The sequence below is a fragment of the Stegodyphus dumicola genome, chromosome 2 (genome assembly GCF_044657685.1).
Source record: "Stegodyphus dumicola isolate Sdum_Otavi_A_Nest chromosome 2, ASM4465768v1".
Classification (NCBI taxonomy): domain Eukaryota; kingdom Metazoa; phylum Arthropoda; class Arachnida; order Araneae; family Eresidae; genus Stegodyphus; species Stegodyphus dumicola.
The window spans coordinates 101046088-101070433 of record NC_140769.1 but is presented as its reverse complement, the minus strand read 5'-3'; the positions used below and the strand labels follow the sequence as shown (position 1 = coordinate 101070433).

Below are 24346 nucleotides of genomic sequence, written 5' to 3'. Positions count from 1 at the left end.
AATACATTGGAGCGACACAATAATTTCGCACAGGGCGCTGAATTCTCCTGAACCCGGCCCTGGATTTTAATCTATTACTCACATATTTTTTTTTTTTTTTTAAGAACTACAGTTTTAATAAGATTTTATATATTTTCTGAATGCATCATTAAGTATGAAAATGGCTTTCGTCTCTCCTTGTGACTTTCACGGTGATAACTCTATGGCCTGGTTGACACTGAGTGGAGTTTAGTTTGACATGCATGCTTTACAAATAGAACCAATGGAAATACACTAAAATTGAAAAATTGAGTAGGGTCTATCAGCTAGATGACATTCTAAGAGTACTGAGAACGAATATACATGCTATCTCTCGTCTGAAAGTCATTATGACGTCTGCATTAGAGCTGTGATTTTGATGCTTGGGAGACTTTTCTTTTTTCACGAAGTCATGAATTTTCATTGATGAAGAGCATTTTAAACTGGTGAATAGTGTAATGTACAAAGACATCATTGCACAGTTTATTGCACTTCTTAAAGTCGATCAACATAAGTGTCGGCAACAGTATTATTTGAAAAGCATTGCGGCCCCCATGCTTACCCACTATTATGACCCACAGATATTGCTCGCGTGTGTGGGTGGGAGTATTTTAAAAGAAGAGTTTCTACAACCTTGGAGGACTTTAAAAGAAATATTATGACGACGATTAACAGCGGCAGTGTACAGATGCTTTCGCAAAGTATCTTTAACTATAAAAAGTAGCATGTGTATGCATTACTGAGCTTGGCTGCGATTTCAAGTATATAAGGTGAATCTGAACAAGTGGGAAAACTTTTGGGGGTGGTAGAAGGCTGCTATACTAGCAATATTTGTCGTAGAATGTATGGTGGGAACGTAAACGGCGAGCCGCTAGGGGGCATTGTAAATGGTATAAAAAGGGTCGGTCTTCGCATCCAATGGCATTTCTAAGAACAATTGACGAGAGAATGGTGGTTATATGAACCACGAAATTTCCAGGGTGATGGATTAATCGAGGTCGTCCCATAAGCTTGACCACCAAGATCACCGGATCTCTCGTGTTTGGACTTTTTCCTGTGGGGCCATATGAAAAGCCTGATCTACGAGTGTCCCATTGAAATCCAAATGGATCTAGTCGCCAGAATCGCCCTTGTTACCGGCGATACTCGGCAAATGCCTGGTGTCTTCGCTAATGTGCGTCAGTCTCCTATCCCGCAGGTGTGATACCTGCATTACAACTGCCGGAAGGTCTTTTGAGCAATTTCTTTGAGAATGTACATCTGTGTTAATTCTTTAAATGTGACAGCGCCATTTAACTTCTCACCGCTTGCCTTCCGACCATGCATTCTATTACGAGTATTCCTTGTATAGCTGCCTCCTATCCCCCCCTAAAGTTTTGCCCACTTGTTCAGATTCATCCTGTATGTTTTTAAGACGTTGCATTTTGATATTGCATTTGTACGAAGAAATGTAATAAACACTAATAATGAGTATATTATATCTTGTAATTAGTGCATTAAACCGGCAAACTATACTTGCTTACTGTGATGTGCGGGACTATACAGCCATCCTGTAGGCTTAAAGTGAGACAGAATTCACACTTAAAGGAAGACAGAATCCTCAAAATTCCTCGCTAACGATAATAATAGGTTCCCTTAAAATGGCTTGGAATATTTTTGCTCTGGGAAACCTAGATGTATATTAAGTTTTCTTCAAAATGTGTAGAGCTTTTCTTTAAGACCATCAATTTAAATTAAATTGAATTTTAAGTTGATTCTATATAAGAATTGCCAATGAATGTTGTTTTGTATTTGAAATACATTTGCATGAATTATAAAAATTTCGCGCAAATTGTTTGTTCTAGCTTTCATTAACTTGAGATGTACCAGAGTATTGCAAAGATTATTTGTTTTCATTTTATTATAAATCATGAGTATGATTTTTATGTAAGAATTTTTTAGTTGGTATTTACTTTTCACCAACTGAAGAAGATTTATGGATGATTTTTTTAAATTTCAAATCCAAAGTTAAAGTTGGGATTAAGTGCCTAGCTGTGATTAGCTATCGAATATTTGTTTGTTTGTCCTTTTCAAACATAGAATTTGTATGCCTTGACTCGAAATTTGAAAGTTATTTTAGTTAAGCGAATAACGCTGACAAGATATGTTATTAGTTCTCAAAGAGTTAAAATCACAGACGGGATCTTAAAAAATCGAACGACAGATTTTAGGTGAGAAATGACCAAAAAATTGGACTAATGAAAAATCCCAACAATATTGCTAAGAGTAAAAGAATTAAAGTGATCTAAAAGTTGAACTTAGTGAGAATCCGAATAATTTTATAAGGGGTAAAAAAAAGAATTAAATGATCTAAAAGCTAAAACTTACGGAGAATCCGGGCAATTTTGTGAGGGGTAAAGTGATATGACGACAAGGTTGTTAGGATTATTTCTATTAGCGCAATGTGTTTTATGATGGCAGGAGGAAAATTTACAACTGCTTTGTCTATGACCGTAGAAGAAAATTCCTATCAGTAGCAAGCGATGTCATGTAAACGAGTTTTGGAGAAAGCCGATTCTAAGGACAGGAAATTCGAAGAGTGTTGCTCATCTAGTTTGATTTGAAAATGTCTTTAAGAGAGTTTTTAAAAACTTTTGAATAGTTTCGTTATGTTACACTATTATGGCGATATCATGAGCTCGCTTTACACAAAATGTTAAGTATTTATATTCCACGCATTCAGTGTTGCCATTCAACGCAACTTAAAATCTCTAATTTATCTTTCAAATTTAATATACTTTTATATAATTTAATCTCTCTCTAAATATATAATTTTTTTTGTGGTGAAAAATTACCATAGAGGTACTATTCGGTTTCGAGGGCCGTAAAAAAATTGCAGTGAAAATGTATGCGCAAAAGCGCCAAATCTAGCAAACGCGCTAAATCTAGCGTACGCGCTGATTTCAGATTGCGTAAGTTTATATTGTTCTATATTTCTTAAGACGCCATTGAAATACTAGTTTAATTTTTAAATTCTTTTTTGATTTTAAATCCTTTTTTGACATCCTATGAATTTAACAATTTGGGAATTGCCCATGACGAAAAGTCGGCAATAGAATTTTGGGTAAAGTGCAGAATCACCCACTGCTGGACGCGTTTTTAAGGAAATACTCCCATATGCGGTCAGGTCGTAAATTTGGAACCCCTTTTTTCACGGGGGTCGCTGAAAAGTAGGGGATAATCTTGCTCCTGCTCTTGACAAAATGTGGGGGTCGTTTAAACATCTAACTTCTCTACATTCAGTTTTATACAGAGGAAAATACAAATTGAATTCTTCGAATGAATGCAATTTTGTACAATGAAAATGTATTACTTAACGATAAACTGTAAGATAATAACATTTTTTTTTTAAAGCCACCGAAGTAGCTGAGTATGTGAGATAATAGTCATAACCGAAGGGCTTTCAACCTTTTCACGGCTAAGGACTGCTTCTCAATTACATTGTGGTCGCTGCTTTTTGGTTAATTTTCTAATGACATATAAAGAATAACTGTTTTTATTTGAGACTTATGAATAAAATAACGCAAACTAGACTGCAGAAAATTCTTAAGAATGAAGTTAAATAATACTGAAAAATACATTATTGATGCACTTTTGTGTTTTATATGTAGTAGTATTAACTACTACTATAATCCTTAAACGGAATCCTTAAATTATATATATCTATGTATAGGTATATAAATGGAACCAAATATAGAACAAGGTATAAAATATCTTTATTATACAATGTTCATTACCATACGTATATTTACGTAATATCAATATAAATAGTTAGTAAGGTTTCGTACATATATAATTTATTTTTATATTTTGTATTTTTTGTATTAGATTCAGTATTGTATACGTATCTGAAGTTTAATTTGTTCTCTTTTTGGGTTACGACTTGTAAGTGAGAAAGAATTGTTAGGGCCTTCATAGGGATTACATTATATACAATCAGTTAGGATCCGACTTTTCCTTTCTTTTAATCATTATATATATTGAAATACTACTTCATAAGTATACGTAAAATATAGCAGTTTTTTAAGCTACTTATTTATATATCTATTGTTTGGTCTGGTTTGTTTGATTATAGCAAAGCATTCGACGGTTATTTGCCTAAGGGTAAGTTGCCTACTTTCTAAGACAAACTGACTCTTATGCACGTTACACGTGGGGAAAACCTCGAAAACGCCAATACAGCCATCCCCGTCGATCCGGATTCGAACCCCGGATCGACCTGCCAGAGTTCAACGATTTTACAGCTCAGCTGCTAGTGAGCCACACACACACACACACACACATCCACACATATACATTAAATAGTATTTACATGTCGTTTATAAAGTATAATTGAGTGCAATTTAATCATAAAGAGAAAATATTCTACGGAATTACTTCACTTCGTAGACTTTTTGCTAAGCTTCACCATATTTCTTAAAGAGAATCGCAACGCTGATTCCATTTCCTAGCCCTTTATGTATCTTATTTTTTTCTACACTGAATTATATTTAGAAAATTATTTCACTTGGTTATAGCTCAAAATGCAGTTTTTTTATTGAAGAAGTTAAGGGTAAGAAAAGAATTATGCCCTTTTCTAATTAATTATTCTTGAAGCATTTATATTTTTTTAAAAAAAGCGCACATTAATACGGATCACTGAACTAAAGTGGTCGACACGGGACAGATGAAAAAAATAAAAGAATTACAAAATATTGCAGAAATTACATAAAATAGCGAATAAACTTATTCGGCAGAAGCTCGCTAATTGTAAAACAGATTGTACAGTCAGAAAGCTCGCCTTGTCACAGAAATATACTGTTCATCGGGTTTAAAGGTTATTCAGACTAACGTGCGAAGTTCAGTGAGTAACTTGTATTTTCCTTTGAATGTATAAATTAGCCAAAAAAATTGAGCACTTGACAATTAGATGCAAATTTAACAGATGGGAGCACTTGACAATTAGATGCAAATTTAACAGATGGATTGAAGGAACCCTACTGCAACGTACCACTTTGTGTAAGCATTTTCGTGGATTTCCTTAAGGTATGTAAATATGAGCCCATTTTCCTTAGAAAATTCTCCATGAAATCATGCCTAGCCAACCCTCATATGTTTTGCCATATTCAACACAAAATCATTCTTAAGATGATTAATTAATTAATTTTATGTTAGATGATACGAAGCTTTTCAAAAACTAGGATGCTTTCCGTAAACAATTAGTATTAATAAGCTCTGTTCATCTGGAATTGGGTTGGATTATTTGTTCATAGCAGTGCTTTTCAGCCGACTTACATGTACCTGTATGTATTGCCCAGAGGGTGGTGGAAGGAAATTCCTGAACGAAAACAATGTAATAATGAAATGTTAATAAACAAATAAATATAACTTTTCGTATCGTATGTAATTTGTCTCCATTCTGATACCATGTGCATCATTTATTTCTGATATACTGATACTGAATGAGACCTAAAAACACTTTTTTTTAAAATATATCTCCTCTTATGATCCCAGACACAGCCGTTTACTTTCCCCTTCCGTAATTAACGTCAGTCTCCTGCTGACCGCATTTGCAAGCCACCTCTTTAAGAATTGCACATACTCGGTATCCATGTGCACATCGACCTATTTTCACTTAAAAAAAAAAAAAAAAAAAAAAAAAAAAATCCTAGAATTGCACAAAAATGGCACTGCGCACACCCTTGACTTTATCTATGTACACATCGACCTATTTTCACTTAAAAAGTAAAAGAAAATTGACAAAAATCCAATTGTTTTTACTCTTGTAAAAAGCGGCAAACAAATAAGTGAGCGATTCTGCACTTTACCGATTATATTTTCAAAGAAAAGGCATAATTCATTATAGAAAATTACCTTTAAACAACCAACGAGATGAAATTATGCTTTAGCGATAAGTCGGTAGCGAAAGAGCGATGCAGGCATCCGTTCAGTTATGTTTAGCAATTTTTATATAAATTATAACAATGATCTGAAATAGTTATTTACTCTTATGCTTCCATTCAGTCATGTTTAGCCTTTTCATATAAATTATAATAATAAAAAAAGTATTATATGAAATTAACCTTTCATCTAAATTAAAACATCAATCTTAAATAGTTATTTACTATTATACTTCCTTTCTTGCCGCAATTATTAGGGTTGCCGCAATTATTTTTGGCAGCATTGGCATCAACAATAGTTTGGCGATTTTTTACGGCCCTCGAAACCGAATAGTACCAAAATAGAATACATCATTATTACAGTTTATATTATTATTTATAAATTAACTGTAGAACCGTTAAACCTTTATGTCTATACGGTAGATATCGCGTAGTGTGATGGCGGTTAATGATACTGTTATCGAATTAGTGAAGTCCCGCCAGTTTGTATACGCAGACATGGTAAATGCGTTGCTTATTGTAATCAACATTTCAGTTTAACATTATCAAACTATTATAAATACTTTTTCTCCTTCTTTCCGCATGGCTTTGTGGCGTTAATTGGGTGGGACTTTCGACACATAATCGGGAGGTCTGAAGTTCGAATCCCGGCAAGGAACATTTTTCTTATCTCCTGCATCGATTCCTCTACAAATATCAAAAGTGTTTTATCTTCCTGATCGCTTTTTGAGACACTGTATGTTTGCAAATTTTTGGTCCTAGAGTTCGAATTCTTCTTTATTTTACATATGGTACAAATGTACGAAAAAATGTCTATGTGTATATACAAAGTGTAAAAATTTAAGTGAACAAAGAACTTGAAGAAAATGATGTGCCTTCAGAGCAGTAGTATAGACATAAATTTCAATAAAAAAAAATTGCATGAGAATGTGAATGAATAATATTGTCAAAATTTTAGTGTAGCTGGAACAACAAATGCTGGTCGACTCTGTAACAACCGTTCGAATATGAAGCACGCGAGTAAAAGCAGTGATTTGCAAAGTGAAGAAATAATTAAAAGGAAAAAACCCTTTTGATAGTAGAAATTCCCTATCATATATTGTATCATTGGTGGAGGGTGGGGGCGTAGGGCAATGTTTATACTTCCGAGTGTACACCTTGAACCTGACGTAATTTAGAAGATAAGAGATTTAAACCAAAAAATCAATAATGCCAGTATAAGGTTAAGTTAGTAAAAGAACTTCACAATCCTATAATAATGTCACAGGTTCATTTTAAAAAAACAAAGAGTTAAAAAATAATATTCCTTATGAATACACACACAAAGAACAGGTTGGATATTATGAACTGGCATGTTTCGCACTGTCAGCATATCCCATTGACATTTTTAGTGTTAAATTGTCATCTGATTGCCATTTTGATTTTTGCAGTGAAAAACTGCTACATTTTTTTAAATCTGATTTTCATGAATGAACTTCATCACTTCCTAAAATAAAAGTGAAGGAAAAAAGTAAAATATCATAGTGGTAAAAGCGCAACCGGTTCCACGAACACCAACCATACTTTTTCTTTTGTATTTTTTATGGCTACGCTCAGCTGAACTTGCTCATTACTCCCGGATTCCACAGCTACCTGTCTGGGAGAGAAAAGAGTGAGATGCCTTTATTATTTATTATTCAGTCTCGTTATACATAGCATCCTTTTGTGGTATGGCGATCACTCTATGCTCTGTGTACGAGGTAACGCTCACTATCGTGGCTCTAGGAATCTCACGTAATCGCTACTAACGCCGTAGAACTCTTCGATTCTCTCGGTGATATCAAAAACAGCGCTGTGGTGTATGTATACTTTCCAACGAATTTTCACTTTTTGTTCGTCTCCGCCGATGCTTCTACTTCCCGCCCTTGTCACATGACGCTGGAACGACTTTTCCGAAAGGATATTTCGTAAGCAGGTAAGAGAATTTCTCGTTTTATTACGTCATCGTTCCTTGGAATATTGAGGTTAAATGCATGTTTACCGATGGTTTTTTGCTTTAATTATTATTTTAGGCATTTACCTGAGTGAAAGTGTGGCGCATTGAATATATATTTTTTGCCTCTAGGACCTTTTTTAAAAATAAGTTGTATAAACCTATTTAAAATAGATAATGTGTTGTACAGGTAGCACTGATCTTTAATTTTCTTTCAAATCTGCGTGCTGCAACAGAATCATTTACCTGTCAATGATTCCATCAAGGATTTATAAAAAGAAATCTGCCAAACAATTTGCGAAAGAATTATTTAAGTTAAATATTTTTTAGGATTTACATAATAACTGATTATTTTGATTATTGTTTGATTATAATTAGTTTTTAAAATACTACGTTATTATGCCGTGAATTTTAAAGAGTTCATCATTTGTAACTGAAAAAACTATACATATTATTTATTTAGTGCCGTATTGATTTTGGAAACTGTGTTTTGATTTAAAATCAGTGTTTTACTTAGAAAATATATAATCCTTATAAAATTTTATATTTTTTGCAGTCTTTCTAGAATAAACATGTTGAAAATTTCAAAATATGAAGAACGGTGATAATTTTGTAGGTTTTAGTTAGGCCAAAGTCAACTTTACGCTTATTTTTCTCAAATTCATGTTTTTGAAATTAGTGACCATGGTATCTCGGAAACTAAAGGAACGCGGTTTTTCAACTAAGATTCAGTGGATTCATAATCAGATTCTATATTAAACGGTTGAATAAAGTTAAGCCATTCATTCTCCCCCTTCTTTGTAGCCGATAAAAATTCTAAAAGTATTTTTTTCCGCAGCCATATTTTACGATATATATTTGCAGATCATACATTTACAGCCTAAACTTATGAGCTGTTTGCTTATTTAGTCAATAGATTTTTGGATCAGTTTATTTTAGTCAACTTTTCGGATGGTGTGTGGTGTGGTGTATTTAATTATGGCAAAGCACACTAGGGCTATCTGCCTAAGGGGAGGGATGCCTTCGTGGAGGACTTTCTAAGGGAAACTGACTCGTATACATGTTACACATGGGGAAAACCACGAAAACGCCCATTCAGCCAGCCCGTTCGCGGGATTCGAACCTCGGATCGAACTACCTGTGTTCAGCGACTTTACCGATCGGCCGCTGGTGGGCCCAACTTTTCGGATGAAAAAGAACGTTAGTTTTTCATGTGAAACGTGGTCCTACAATCGTGGTTATACTCATGTTGTACCCCAACTTTAGTTTGAAGAACAGTTTTGTATTTTTTGCACTCAGATATTAAAAAAAAATCGTTAAAAACTTCATAATGATGTAATGCAAATTAAAAAAATCTGATGTGTACACCACATGACTTCCTTGTATTGGAATATTAAATTATACGCATTTTTTCTTGCATTTCATTTAAACTTATTGGATTGAATTAAATCTACTTCGCCGACAGCGCATAAACCACAATAGGTTAGGTTAGGTTATTCAATTACGGCAAAGCCTCGAGGGCTATCTGCCTAAGGGGAGGGATGCCTTTCATGGAGGACTTTTTAAGGGAAACTGGCTCGTATACACGTTACACATGGGGAAATCCACGAAAACGCCCATGCAGCCAGCCCGTTCGCGGGAATAAACCACAATAGAATAAATGCATTCTTTAAAATTCAGTCTAGTATTTGTTTACCATAGCGACACTCTGGCGCTAGATTCACTTAACAGTATTAATAATTATATAACAGTTAACTTATATAATAATTATGTAACTGAAACTAAGTTAACTGTTATATAATCCAATAATTATATAACAGTTAACGTATATATTTCGTTCATATTAATAACTCATAATGCACAAAATTTATATCATTTAAAGAATAGAATTATCTAATCGTTGCCACATGTTCTATTCAAATACTATAATAAAGCTAGAATGATGTATAAAAGAAATTAAGCAAACAAAACAAAAAAGAAACAGTTTTTCACAGATGATTGAGTATTTCTCATTTAATTAATTCAGTTCTCACTTCGCGAGAAGGCAAAAATACATAAAAATTCAAAATATCTATATTAAAAATTACGAAGTAAAGCTCAAACACTTATTTCCTCGAAAAATTCCAGAAAGAATTAAGCATAATTTAATTGGCAATAATAAATTAATGCGTTATCTTTGTTCTTGGGAAGCTAAGTTTCTCTAGATTAGCAACAAATCCACTAGTCTCCTGTTTCAAATGTAAACATCAATGGCTGCCATTAAAAACAGGCTTAGCGGCAATTAAACAACTTTAAAATTGCTAATAATTCTAAAAATATTGCACACAGATTTACTAAAGGCATAAAATCCTTAACCGGAAGATAAAAACAACATAATTCAACCATTTTTAAAGCAAAAAATGTACAATTTACAAACATAGTAAAGAAACTGAGATTACTGAGCCGGGTAACAGAGTGGATATATTTATAAATATATTTATATACGTTTGGCGCGGCCGATTGAAACCAAAATACGTGGTGCACGTCTACATGTTATAGTAGTCTGATATACACAATTTCAACGTTCTTGAGGCTACTAGTTTTTGAGTTATGCGAGATACGTACGTACATTCGTACGCACGTACGTACATACATTCTTACATACGTTACGCCACGAAAAATTCTCTTCAGAATTAATTTTAAAGCAGTTTTATAATTTTTTTGAAGGAAAAGAGTATTTTATTCTGTCCTTACGTACAGATATCACACAAAAACATCGTTAAATTGCATTCGATAGCGGTCAAAATGGACATTTTCTTTGAAATATTCTGCCTGAAACTTTTCGCGATTACAATACTTCCTTTTTAATTCGTACAAGGAAGTAACAATTAAGAGAAAATTTCATTTTAAAAATTTCTGTTTGTTTCTGAAATTTCTTTTTGAACACAATATCGTATACATGGGTCACATTTGTTTTTGGCCACGCGTTCTTCAGTTTTTGTGCAATTATTTTAGTTTTGATCATCTTTATTAAAACTGCTTGTTTCGGGGGGTATATGTTCAAAACGTTTTCGTCAAATAGAATAATTTGTTCCGAAATTTCTGAAAATGAACTCATATAAGTATTCGGGCACTTCGAATAAACAGTTTTTACTTAACATGAAAATAACGGGACATCCAATATTTCGTTGGTCATTTCTCAGCTAAAATTGCACTCTTCGTACGCATTGGCATGGATTCATTTAATTCTTTTAAATTTTTCATTTTGTTCGATTCCGTCGTAAAAATTACTTTTAGTGTAACTTTCGAAGAAATATGTTTTCTTATTCTTTTCTCCAGCTCACTGCATACATTTTCGATAGGCTTAACAGGGCCAGCCCTATAGTTACTTGCGCCCCGGGCAAGTTAAACTTTGGGCCCTTATTAAGCATAATTATGAAAATTTTCACTAGGAAAAAAGGAAACTAAAAATATAGAAATGGGGGGTTTATTATGTTGGTTATGTATTGATCGTAATATAAACAATAAGGTTTTTCTCAGAAAAACTAGCTTAACCAAAACATTTTTTCTGGCCTATAGATCAGCAAATTTTTCATAGTACTTTCTGCATTTATTTTCTTTGGAATACCATTTTCTGCATACAAAACTGCCAAAGAATTCAATCTGTTTTGATACGTGGGTGACTGTAAATATGTTTTTATAAGCTTTAGTTTATTAAAGCTTCTCTCGGTAGCGGTCTTAGTAATAGGTATTTGAAGCATTATTCTTAAAACAACTCACAGACTTGGCATGACATCCTGTAACTTACTAGTGTTTATGAACCTAGCGGGCTTCTATTAGAAGACTAGGTCTTCAGAAAATAATTCTTTAGCTATATCTAGTTGAGTCAAGAGATAAATTCCATAATATCACTATTTTTTCGGTACCTTAACTCACACTCCAAACCCTGACACGCTACTTTGAGTTTATTTTTATATTGCAGATCATTTAAAAAATTCATGGCTTTAACTTTTTAACTGTTAAAATCTCTCTGATAAAGAGTTGAGCTCTATCCTGTATTACATTGAATACGAGATTTTTAAATCTTTTTCCTGGGTCATATGCACTCTCGTTCAAACTGAAGATTGTTGGTGCATTTACATTCTAGCATAGTTTCTGTACAGTTTTACTAACAACATTTACATTGCCAAAGATATTATACCAGGCATTCATTATCACAAAAAAAGGGGGGGGTCTGTTCTTGTTACAAAAGAATCTCTACTTCATGTCGCACTACAGGATCAGACTGATGCATTTAAATTCATAAAAAGTTTCGCGAATTCCCATGATTTCCTTTTTTATGGTTTTGATAACACATTCTGTTTCTCAGTCCCATCTAATCTCGCATAAAGGTTGCAGTGAGGCAAGTAGGATGCGTTTTCAGTGCATGCCATCGCTCAGGAGAGGCAAAAAAGAAAGCATAGATGTGCTGTATAGTACCAAAAGAATAAGTTGATTCCAGACAAATCTTGCACAAGAACCAACCATTAAGTTTAGGATAATGACATCCACATGGCATATAAGCCCATGAATTTTTTTCATGATCCTTGCCTGAACCCCTGTATTTTCTCGTTTCGTTCGTTTGCTCTCGTTCTTTTCTCATTTGTGACTTATGCTCCTTATCATTAATTTTATTAGTCTTTTCATACCCTTTGTTTTGACATTTCATGTGATGTACTGAATTTTCGTGTAACTGTATGTAAACATGAGATGACTGCCGGCCATTAATTCCAGAATTTCCTAATATAGACTTAACTGGGGAAGCCAGACATTCTGTAACAAAAGCAATAAACTTTTCCGGTGCTCTCTGAATACATAGGGCACCTTCTAAGACGATTCTCGCTATTGTTTATTTTCGCAACTACATTTATCCTCATCTTTTGGAAAACTGTGCAATTTATTAATATAATAAATAGGATGTGTCCTATTCATAATGATCTATCTAATCACTTTCATCTGTTGATAATTCATCTGGCCAGTATGCTTGATCATTTTAATTGTAATTTATTTTCATTGAGATTTCAAATTTTCTTTCAACATTCTCAGTCTTCTCCGGCTGTGAGTGTGATATTATTACCTAAGACTAAGCATTTAGCCTCATTACAGTTGGGATCTTTGATCTTTTAATTCATGCATGCAGCTGTTTTCTTCAGAAAATACAGCATTTTTAGTGGGTTTGACCTCACAATTATTAGATAACATATCTGCATATACACTATTTACCACTAAGTATTTGGACACCTGTGATGGAAAAGAAAAGAAAATTTGTTCATGTTCTATAGTTGATAGAGCTTGCACGAGGAGCAGCTACAGCCTCAATCTTCCGGGCATGCTTTGCACAGTTCGTTTGTATGACTGCTATTGGTATTTTTTTCTACTCGGCTTGGTGAAGACTTGGCTAAATTCCTTCACCGATGTTGGATGGATGTTGCACTCCTTAATTCGGCACTACAACTCGTCCCAATGGTTCTGGATAGAGTTCAGATCTGAGCTCTGGAAAGGCCAGTCCATTCGATTAACCCTATTTGTGACCCTACCGAAGATAGTGGACCTCTCCACAGGGCAGCTTGCATTGTCTTCTTGAAAGTAATATGGGCCCAACCCGTAAAACCATCAGAACGTAGATGCACACTGTAATCCAAAATAGTACAGTAGGCGCCAGCACTGAGCTTAATATGAATTTGGACTAAGGTTCCCAGTCCATACCATCAGAAAACATCCCCGTACCATAATTCCACATCCGCCGAAATTTATTGTGGGCCCAATACATTTTGGCAAGAGGCGTTCTCCAGACCCAGATCCTGCCATCCGGACGGTAGAAGGTGAACCCTTAATTCGCCGTTCCAGGGAACCCGTTTCTATTGATCTGCAGTCGACTGTCGACGTGCTTTGCGCCACATTAACCGAGCAGCGCGATTGAACTTTGTAATCAAAGGCTTATGGGCTGCAGAAGAAACCAAGCAAATGTGCTTCCTTATGAATGATTATTCATAGAAACTACACTCCCGGATGCCTGTTAAAACTTCTGGAGTATGTGAGCCATCGGTTGGGTGCGTTTCTTCCGAATTTCTCTGAGCAGCCCCTTCGTTCTCTAAATCCCAGTTTCGCGGTTCTGCCGACTCGTGGCAGACCTTCCACTTCTGAACCATATAGGCCACTGTCGATTTTGGATATATGCGCCTTAATGGTCGGCCATTTCTGTGAGATCTGACGATAACATCTTTATCGGTATCTGATAATGCACTTCGTAGCATGCGACTAATTCCAATGCTGTTTCATACACGATATTTAATGGTGGAGGGCATGCCTTATATCAGGACCGCAGATATCGACATTTACATAGGTGTTCAAATACTTTTTGGTAGATAGTTTATATGCAGCTGAGGAAGTTGAGCTTGTATTGCTCCCACTGTTTGACTTAAAAAAAGCTGATAGCTTGTGTTTCTTGACTGTTTCTGCTCATTGAAGTCATCCTTTTCTGTTTTCAAAGCCGGATAACTTTTTTGGAGGCAATTCTGAATTTTAGGAGTAGGAAAAATGACAAATTTTAACTACCTACCGAAAACAAATAAAAACATTACGGTGATTATAAATTGCGGAAAGCAAAAACCATAAGAAAAATATCAGAAACAATTAACAGAACTCTAATTTTAGCTCGAGATCAATTCGGTTAGTCTTCTCTATATTCTTTTCAAGTAAAAAGCATTATCAAAAGAAAGAAAAAAAAGAAAGTCAGAGGGTCAGAAGTTAAACCCCCCGAGTGACACTTAGAAAAAAAGTTAAAACGTCAGAAAACATTCTTAAGTCTCAGATTAAGGAAAAAAATTATTTATTATTGTACGAGGGCAATCCCTCCAAAAAAAAAAAAAAAAAAAAAAAAAAAAAAGGTCTCCTAGATTTTTAGATATACAAAGAACCGTTTATTTTCTATAATTGCTACATCACTTTAAAGATTGCAGAATGCTTTATTTTTCAACATAATCGCCATTTCGGTCGATGCATTTTTGTAGACGCTGTGGCAGTTTTACAATGCCTATGTCATACCAGCTTGCCGCCATGCCCTTCAGGAAGCGTTGAGGAGCTTCAGGAGCATCCAGATGATCCTCCGATCTTTACGCATTTTACGAACTCAACAATCGCGAAACTCAACGAATACGAACTCAACATGTCTCGTCGGCAATTGACGGCCTCCCGCTCCTTTCTTCGGCATGAATTTCAGTACGACCGGCTGTAAACTCTCTACACCACTTGCGAACGTTTTTGACATCCATGCACGTCTGTCCATACACTTCTGTCAATAGGCGGTGAATTTCAACCGGTTTAACGCCTTTTGCGTTCAAAAATTGAATAACTGCGCACTTCGCACTTTGCGGTAACGTTTATCGGGAGCTCCATTTCGAATAGCTGCTAAGCCAAGACTGAGCATCCGAACGAAGCGCCTGCGTACTTATGTGGTAGCGGAGACGGCACCACTCACAACAGTGTTGCCAACAACTGTATTAAAACTTTCTCTACGTCCCCAAAAAATAGACCTTTTTTTTTGGGATTGCCCTCGTAACTTTTTTTTTGGTGGAGAATTTTTTATAATGCCCCTGGCAACTGCCCGTTTTGCCGATACTGGGCTTTAAATCCGGAGAATATAGAGAAGGTTTGATGATTTCAAGATAGTTATATAGTAACCACAAGCGAATATTTAGGGCTATATGTGTAGGATCTTTATCTTGACAATACTTCAAAATCTATTTTTCATTCCAAGTTCTCTTGTAAATGCTTTCAGGTTTTCATTAAAAATAGTTATATGTATTACTTTCTGTAAGAACTAAATTTCTAAGCCCAGTGTTAACAAAATATTCCGAAAGTATTATGTATCCACCCCTTTGCTTAACAGCTGGCGATAAGTGTTTTGGATTCAATTGTTCATTCGGCTTTCGCCACACAGTAATTCGTCTATAGGACAAAATATATTCAATTTGGACTCGTCTGCATGTATGTCATTGCTCCAATATAATAGATCTTTCCTTATTGTGGATTTTGTAAATTCTAGACGTATTTTTCCTTGTTTTCTTCACGAAGAATTTCCTTTGATGATCGCCCATTATATCCGTATGCCTTAGTAACTATTATCACTGTTTCAAGGTTAATTGTTGTCGTGTAAACCATACTTTTTAAATCTGTTGCAAGTTTTACAGCGTTAATTTTTGGGTCTTGTTTGATTTTTAATGGGATGAATCTTCGAATCCTTGGTGTTTGGGACGTCGTCTAGACTTCAGTGTATTTTCAGCAGTTCCAAGTAAATTCCTATCGTTTTATAACACCACAGATTTTTTTTTGAAATTTTCGAATACTTTTACCATTTTTAAAATGATAAATAATTAAATTTCTAATATAACTTTTCGTTAGTTTATAGTGACTTGTCATGTTCCTATCAGATATGAAATCTTTAATGTATTTTGTAAAATAAATAATAATTTTCAAATGCAGACTATAATTCTTAGGATGCGCTTCCATTTAAAATAAAAAAAAATATGAAACGTTATGGGCCAAATATTTCAATAAAAATTTACAGTATCTGAATTATTATTGTGTTACTGATTAACACTTTTTGAATAAAAATTATATACGGAAAATACAAAAAGAAAATTGCATGGTGGGCTCGTCAATAGCTCAGTAAACTCATAATTAAATAAATCACTTTACACAAAAACTCAAAAATGGACTGTATACTAAAATTTATTAATTACTCAAAAAGCCGCATAGTTAGTTCACATCTCTCGGCGGCGTCTCAGAACACACTCAAAGCTCAATACAAGTGGCCGCAAGGTGGCGCTATAAAAAACATCAGCGTCATCGTTTTAGAACACAAATATTACATATTTTTCACAGATGGCGCCTCTGCCGGCAACACATGGGATGACAGCAGTGATGTTATAATCATTTAATAAACTTAGTTTGAATATTTTGCGTTTATTTTCCCGTTATTTACACTGTGTTCTTATTGTTTGGATTAGTGATTTAATTTTCGTAAGCAAATAACTGGATTTTTCAAATTAAACAGTTTGAGAATGCAGGTAAATTGTTAATAGTATATTTGTGCAAATTATAATATGGATTCTTTCTCTATTCCTTTTTCCCCCAGTGATTTTGAGTTAATTGTGGATATCGTCTCTGGTCTTAACTTTGGTTAAAAACGACTCCGCCTAATCCAGAATCGTCTGTGGAGGATAATGAATTGAGCAGGAAATTATAATAATAATGAAAAAAATTACGTAAATAACTGTGGCCAGGAGACGCATAAACTAACTGAATAATTAAATAGGATTATAGATTATATTTTGCGATGATCTTTATAGATTGCATGGGAATGTTTTTAAGAGTATTTTTAGACTTAGATGTTACTTCGGGCGTGGTATTGAATAATGAAGTTAGTGATGCGCCAACTTTATTTAAGATTTATTAATGTATTTGTTCTGGAACTTATCGGTAACATTTTGTTAGGGGATAATCTTTGGAATATGGTAACTTGGCGATTTTTGGCGAAAATCTGGCAACCAACTCTGCTACAGCAATATTCTACTTTTTATTTTCGTCGCCATTTTGTCTTCACGAAGTAAAGACAGATTTCTTCTCTTTTTACTTACTCAACATTTTTTCCAACAATCTGCTAGCCGAATTACGCTTATGCTAGGAATTTTATGGAATAAAAGTGCCTAATCATGACGAATATTAACTGCAAAATTGAGAGAAAGTGCAGAATCGCAAACTCCTTGCCGCGTTTTTCAGAATGACACATACACGGTAACCATGTGCACGTCGACCTTTTTTTACTTAAAAAAACATCCCAGAATTGCTCAAAAATGGCATTGCGCACACTCTTAACTTTATCCATGTACACTGCTTTTTTCTCATAAATTAGAAAAATTTGCACGAAAATGCAGGAAAATTTTGTGAATCTTTAAAGTGGGTTAAAATGACATATATGAAATTACCTGATCGCGAAAAAGTATATACTCTTTCTAAGGATGAACATTTGCACGTATAAAATAAATAAAATATCCAAAAACTTTTCCCTCTAAATTATCTATTATAAACGTCACCTGCGAATTTATAACGCAAACATTAAAAATGGTTGCAAATACTTAGTGTCAAATATTTAAATTATTTCCATGCACGTTTACTTCTACTGAAACATATTCCAAAATGCTACAAACATATAATTCACAAAATAACCATCATTTAATTAAAATATAAGTAAATTAAAAAACACTACTTAAAATATAAATAAACACATACATTAAATGAATAAAAATTAACTTAAAATCTTAATTACTTTAAACTAATTCATTGCTAATAAAAATTTTCCAATAATAACACATTAATTTATTTATTCCTTATATTTAGAACAATGCATAAAAATACTAACTTACCTAATCTTCTACAGAATCTTGAGTGCGTGGCGGATCACAAAATGTCCATTCTCACCAGATTTCTTGCACCACCATTCAAACTTATCTGTAATATCCTTCCTTTCACACAACCTCATTTCATTCCTACACAACACACAATGAAGCTAAATACAAAATGCTAAACGCAATAAAAATTTCGGATTCACTTTACATAAGGCCATGGGATCCAAAAATTAAGCAACGCTTTTTCACAAAACACACAATGAAGCTAAATACAAAATACTTAAAGTACTGCAGATATTTTTCCAAATTTCCCCCTTTTTCCGATTAAAGAACTGTGATTCGTCCATAAATGTGACATGACATATCTCATGATCTCTCATTTCTCTCACACAAAATAATGCGTAATTGGAACTGGGAACTTCTCACATTATTGCCAAAGTCCTAGGTAGTAACCTTTATCGCCTACCAAAATGTCGCCAAACTGCTTGTTACCATATTCCAAAGATTAGCCTTGTTTGGGATTCATTTCGTTCTGTAAAGTGTAGGGATATTTTTAATTTAAGAAAGCTTTATATGTAGTTTTAAAAAAGTAGAAGTTGGATGACGTATCTATTTTGTGTATTCATATTGTAAAGCAGTAGTCTCAAACTGGCGTCTCCCGAAGCAATTTTAGATGGCCTTCGAATACATTTCAATTATGTATTGGTTGTAAATATGGTGCTTATAGTAGTTTTAGATACAAAGAGATATGGGCTGAGAGTACGCGCGATTGCTGTTGAATGGAAAAGAGATAAAGGGGTAGGGTACGAACTGCGCCAAATTTGATCGAAAATCCCCGTCCCCCTCTTTTTTAATCCACGAACTGCGCGACGTTTCCTGTCCCCCATTTCTTTCCAAGAAGATTGGGTGCTACAAAAAGTCGTTTATCGCCATTAATGGGATATTCTATTGAGACTGCAAGCCTTTATTTTCGTTTATCAATATTGCAAAAATTGTGCATGTAAAACAAATATTAATTTAAAGTCTGGTGTGTGCTAAAAAATAAATTTCTTTTACACTCATTTTAAAGTTTTATGATGCTTAAAAGAATGATAAGCCAGATCTTTTTTATTCTCTGTAAGAATTAAAAACTTTCCAAATTGTAGATTTTAGTCGCTGATATATATATTAGTTTTGAATAGTAAAATTGATAGATTAATGACATACACAAAACTGATACATAATCAACGTATCAAATATCGGATTTGTAGCTCACCTTAAATAAGTTTCTTGTCTAGATAAATATTAACAAATCTTCTTAGATAGCAGAATAGTTTTAACTTTCAAATTTACCATTTTAGGTAAACAGTTTTAATTTAATTATAAAAATTATCTTTATTAAATCTAAAAATTTGACTTCTTAAGTCGTTCTAAATTCACACTAATATTATTGCAATATATTCCCGTATTAAGCTTTTCATTTTTAATCATTGAAGTTATTTTAAGGTTATTTAACTTTGTTACAAATTCCATATTTAATACTAGAAACGTTTAAATATTTATTCTGTTTTCCACCTGATGTACTTTGGCATGCATTTAATTTCTAATACACATTTAATTAATACATTGGTAATTATGAGCGTCATCAGAATTTTTATAATTAAAAAAAAAAAAAAAAATTCAAACTCCTTTATATTCATATCCTGGGATTTCCAGTCTCCCTTTTAATCCATTCCTTTTTCACATATTGTTGCACTGTACTCAAGTTTTCATGTATGTAAAATTTGTATAATTTGTATTGTATTTATGCCAATTTATAATTAAATGATAATTTTTACAAATTCTTGCTTCATAACTCTAGTTAACAGAAGATGTTTCTGACACCTTGGCAAAGCTTAATCTTCAGCATGTAGCTTATTTTCTAATCTAGTTTCAGGCTGAATTATTTGTAAAATTAGTTACTTTAAATTATTTGTTAACAAAGATGGTCGCTAAATCACGCTAATAATATTTCTAACTGTTGTAATTTATAATGCAACGAGTTGATACGATTTATAATATAATTCATTTATAATTTTTTCACCAGTATTGAAATTAATAGCAGATACTGATAATGTTATACATTTAGATTACAATGATTTAGATTGCCATTGCCTTCTTCACTCATGCTTTTATGCTACTTCCTAATGTTTCATAATGGCATACAGGTAAGTTTAACTTATTCATTAAACATGTAACTCTCTAATTCAGCCCCCTTTTGTTCTTACGTGTGCTGTATCTTCTATTTTCTTGAATATATTGTTCATTTGTATAATAATTTACATTTGTTTATAATTTTACGCGAATGAAAGTGATTATTTAATTGTATAAGCTTTGCTGAAAGATAAACGAGAAAACAAAATTCTATCACTTGCGATCAAGAGAGTATTTGAAATAATAATTCTTATATATTTTCTTTGATATTTTTTATTTAATTTCTTTCATTTATGCATTATTACATACAGTGGATGGACAAAAATATGGAAACACCTTGTGAAATGCATGTTTGAAAAGAAAGATTGATTTTAATGAAATATGTAGGTGGCGCTGGCGTTTTTGATTACTGACGCCACCTATACAACTTCGTAAATGTGCTAAACAGTTCAGTTGTTGTCGGAGTACTGTTATGTGAGGTTGTCATTGCATTATGTCAGAGTTAACAGACTTCGAACGTGGGCAAATTGTTGGAGCACGTATGGTAGGTGCTTCCGTAAGCAAGATAGCCGAGGTGTTTAGTGTTTCAAGAGGTATTGTATCGAAGATTTATTCCGCATATTTGAAAAGCGGAAAAACATCATCTGCTAAATCACAGCGCGGACGAAAGTGTGTCCTGAGTGATCGTGACAGACGATCATTAAGGGCAATTGTGACGAAAAATAAGAAGACCACAGCTGCAAAAGTTACTGCTGAAATGAATGTTGTGTTACCGAACCCTGTGAGTACCAAAACAATTAGAATGGAGCTTCATAAACAGGGAATTGCTGGCCGTGCTGCAATTGAGAAGCCACTCATCAGTGATGCTAATGCCCGTAACAGGAAAAGGTGGTGTTTAAGTCATAAAGCCTGGACGGTTATTCTACGCTACGAGAGTCGACAGCAAGTTGTGGGCCGCCAGATGTCGCTGCTAGTAAAAAACAGGTCTGCCCGACATCCTATATTCTCTGAGTACGGAAGTTGTCGAAAGCGCGTGAAAAAGTGTTGCCGCGCCGTCAATCAGGGTTGTGCAGTTGACGTACTAAGTAGACAATGGCTTTGTATGTGTTTTCGCTGCTGATTTTTTCATATTTAAACGAAGAATACGGTCGTAGATCTCTGAATCGGTGGCGAATTTATAGAAAATATATTGATGCTTTTGCTCTGCCAAAAGATGTTTTCATTGCGTATTTCAGATTGCCAAAATTTATAGTTATTTTAATTTGCGATGAACTGAGAGAGTATTTGGAGCCACATTCAGAAAACAAGAACGCAATTTCTACTGAAAGAAAAGTTATACTATTCCAGAAATTATAGATATAAATTGTAATTGTATGCTTTAAAAATGTAGAAGATGATAAGTTTATCAAGCACATAAACTTTCTTTATTTAATACAAATATAGACATCCGATAAGCTTCTACTCGATTTATGTACAGCAAGAATTACGTTTACTTTAAAATCTAACAGTTGAATACCTTACCAATAATACTGCGAACACAAAAAGGAATGTCGTTCATTATTACGCGAAATTCACACTACTGTAAAATAAAAATTAAAAAAAAAATTATAAAACTATAAAATAGCTTTATAATATCTTTTTCAGTAGCTGTACTACTGTAATGTGTAATGTGATACTTTCAAAAATAAGTTTTAGCTCAGAGGGGCTATTAATTATTAATTTCGTTTTGCCATTTTGTGGCGTTTCACTTTTCAAATCGTTGCCACCAAGTATTATCGCACTCTGTTATATTTAAAGAAATTAAATAATGAGGAATCTGCAGAATGTATGAATGTTTCTCGCACAGTGATAAAACAACGCTACCTAGAGCCATGAAATTCTGAATAACGTAATCCTCCATCCTAATATAGGCATCTGGAGGCCCAAATTTGGAACTGAGAATTTGTTTTATTATCTATTTCATATTTTGTAAAGCATTTATGAGTTTTTGACTAAGAAACCCAACGATTTCAAAGCGAGCAATAGCAACATTGTACAGAAAAAAACATTTTCATCTCTAGCGCGGGAGATTATGTATCGGAAATTCTAAAGATATGCTTTTTTTAAATTATATGATATTGCTGTTGAATTGAATTTTATGGTTTAAGTGCGGAAAACATGATATTTAATAAATAAAGATAACACGCAAAACGTTAAATAATGGCCCTTTGGAAGTAATATAAAATCTGAAGGCTTTCAGATTTATTTATTTATTTATTTATTTATTATTATTTTGTGTGTAATTTTATTACGTTTTAAAACTGGTTTCTAAGTGAGGACTTTCTAAGGGAAACTGGCTCGTATACAAGTTACACATGTGGAAAGCCACAAAAACGCCGGCTAGCTCGTTCCCGGGATTCAAACCTCGGACCAAACTACCTGCGTTCAGCGACTCTACCGCTCGGCAGCTGGTGGGCTTGTTAGTAGAATTATACTGCATTATTATTGTATTATGCTATAAAGTAACAATGCTATAAGACTGAGGGTTTATTCATGGAATAGTACTTTTGTAACCTATTATAGTATTAAAAAATTATTGTTTCTTTGCAAATTTAACAAAAAAAAAAAAAAAAACTGTTCATAGCATTCTTATTTTTATATTGTAAAAGAGATATTGATTATTATTAGTTTTCTATTTAAAATGTGTCGAAACGCTTGTTTGACAAGGACTTCAACTGCAAGAGACCTACACTGATTATTTTTACTTTAGTACTTACACTGTGAAAATATTACTATATTTTAAATATTTTCAAAGAATAAAATCTTTTGAGAAGGAAGAATATTTAAACTGAGCAGTTCTTATATATATAAAAAATTCAAGTAACAGCAATGTAATATTAAAAAAAAAAGGTGTTAGTAATTGTGTGACAAAAATTGCAAAACGAATTAATCACACATACAGGATAGATTAGTTTAATTTTGGTTATATATTTTATATTGAAAAAATATTTTCTTTCATGTTAATTATAGAATAAATTATTTAAAATAAAGCATTTTGATGCGTGTGTGATAGTTGAATGCAGCAGCAATCGGCCATACTGTAATAGCGAATGAATTTTATTTCTTTTCCTGAAAGAAATAATTTTCATAGTAAAAGAAAATAAAAAAAAGGGAAGAAATATTAAGAAAGAAATATTTTCTTTAGAAATATTTTTCCAATAGTAACTGTAAAATAAATTGCGGGAAAACAGTTTTAATGTAAGCATGGGAAAAAAAAAAAAAAAAAAAAAAAAAAAAAAAAAAAAAGAAAGAAAGAAAAAAAAAACTTAGTTTGCTATTAGATTGTAATGCAAATTAATCATATTATAAATTTAAATGATTAAAATTGTTTATTTCTAAAAGGATTTGAAGTAAGCTTAATTCATTTACTTTTATCCATTTACCATTGCTTTCGTGGTATCCCATATCACTCTTTATTTCTTAGCTCTAAATTCCTGAGTTAAGTTTCTCCTTAAAAAACGGAATTTTCCTTAACATAACACAGCAACATATTCCGCTGCGTGTTGGTCATAATACTGTTTTGTGCAATTTTTTTCGAACTACAAATGCAGCGTGTGAGTTAGTGAAATAATGGGAGGATATTCCTAGAACTTCAGCCAGCGCGCGCTATAAATTTTGTCACTCGTCTGTACTGCGATTGGTCTAAAGCTCCTTGAAGCCTTGTCCCGTTTCAGTAAAGTTAAATGGACCCACCCGCCCACCAACTGAGGACCACAGAATGGCTTTCTCCGATAAGTTGTTGATAGCTGTCCATACCGGTTTCTTTGAGTCAATATTGTTCGCTTAAGTTGTAGACAGATCCA

General features: G+C 33.5%; 1 protein-coding gene across 7 annotated transcripts in view; it reads left to right on the top strand.

Moving 5' to 3' along the window:
• LOC118203104 (uncharacterized) overlaps positions 1–24346 on the top strand; it is a 227482-nt gene that overhangs the window by 94621 nt on the left and 108515 nt on the right. Inside the window, exon 1 of one of the 7 annotated variants that reach the window (XM_035375345.2) lies at positions 7600–7890. The exons of the other annotated variants lie outside the window; for them this stretch is intronic. The gene's annotated coding sequence lies outside the window, so the exon portion shown is untranslated. Of the gene's footprint in view, positions 1–7599; positions 7891–24346 lie in introns of those variants that run through there. 7 annotated transcript variants of the gene reach the window in all.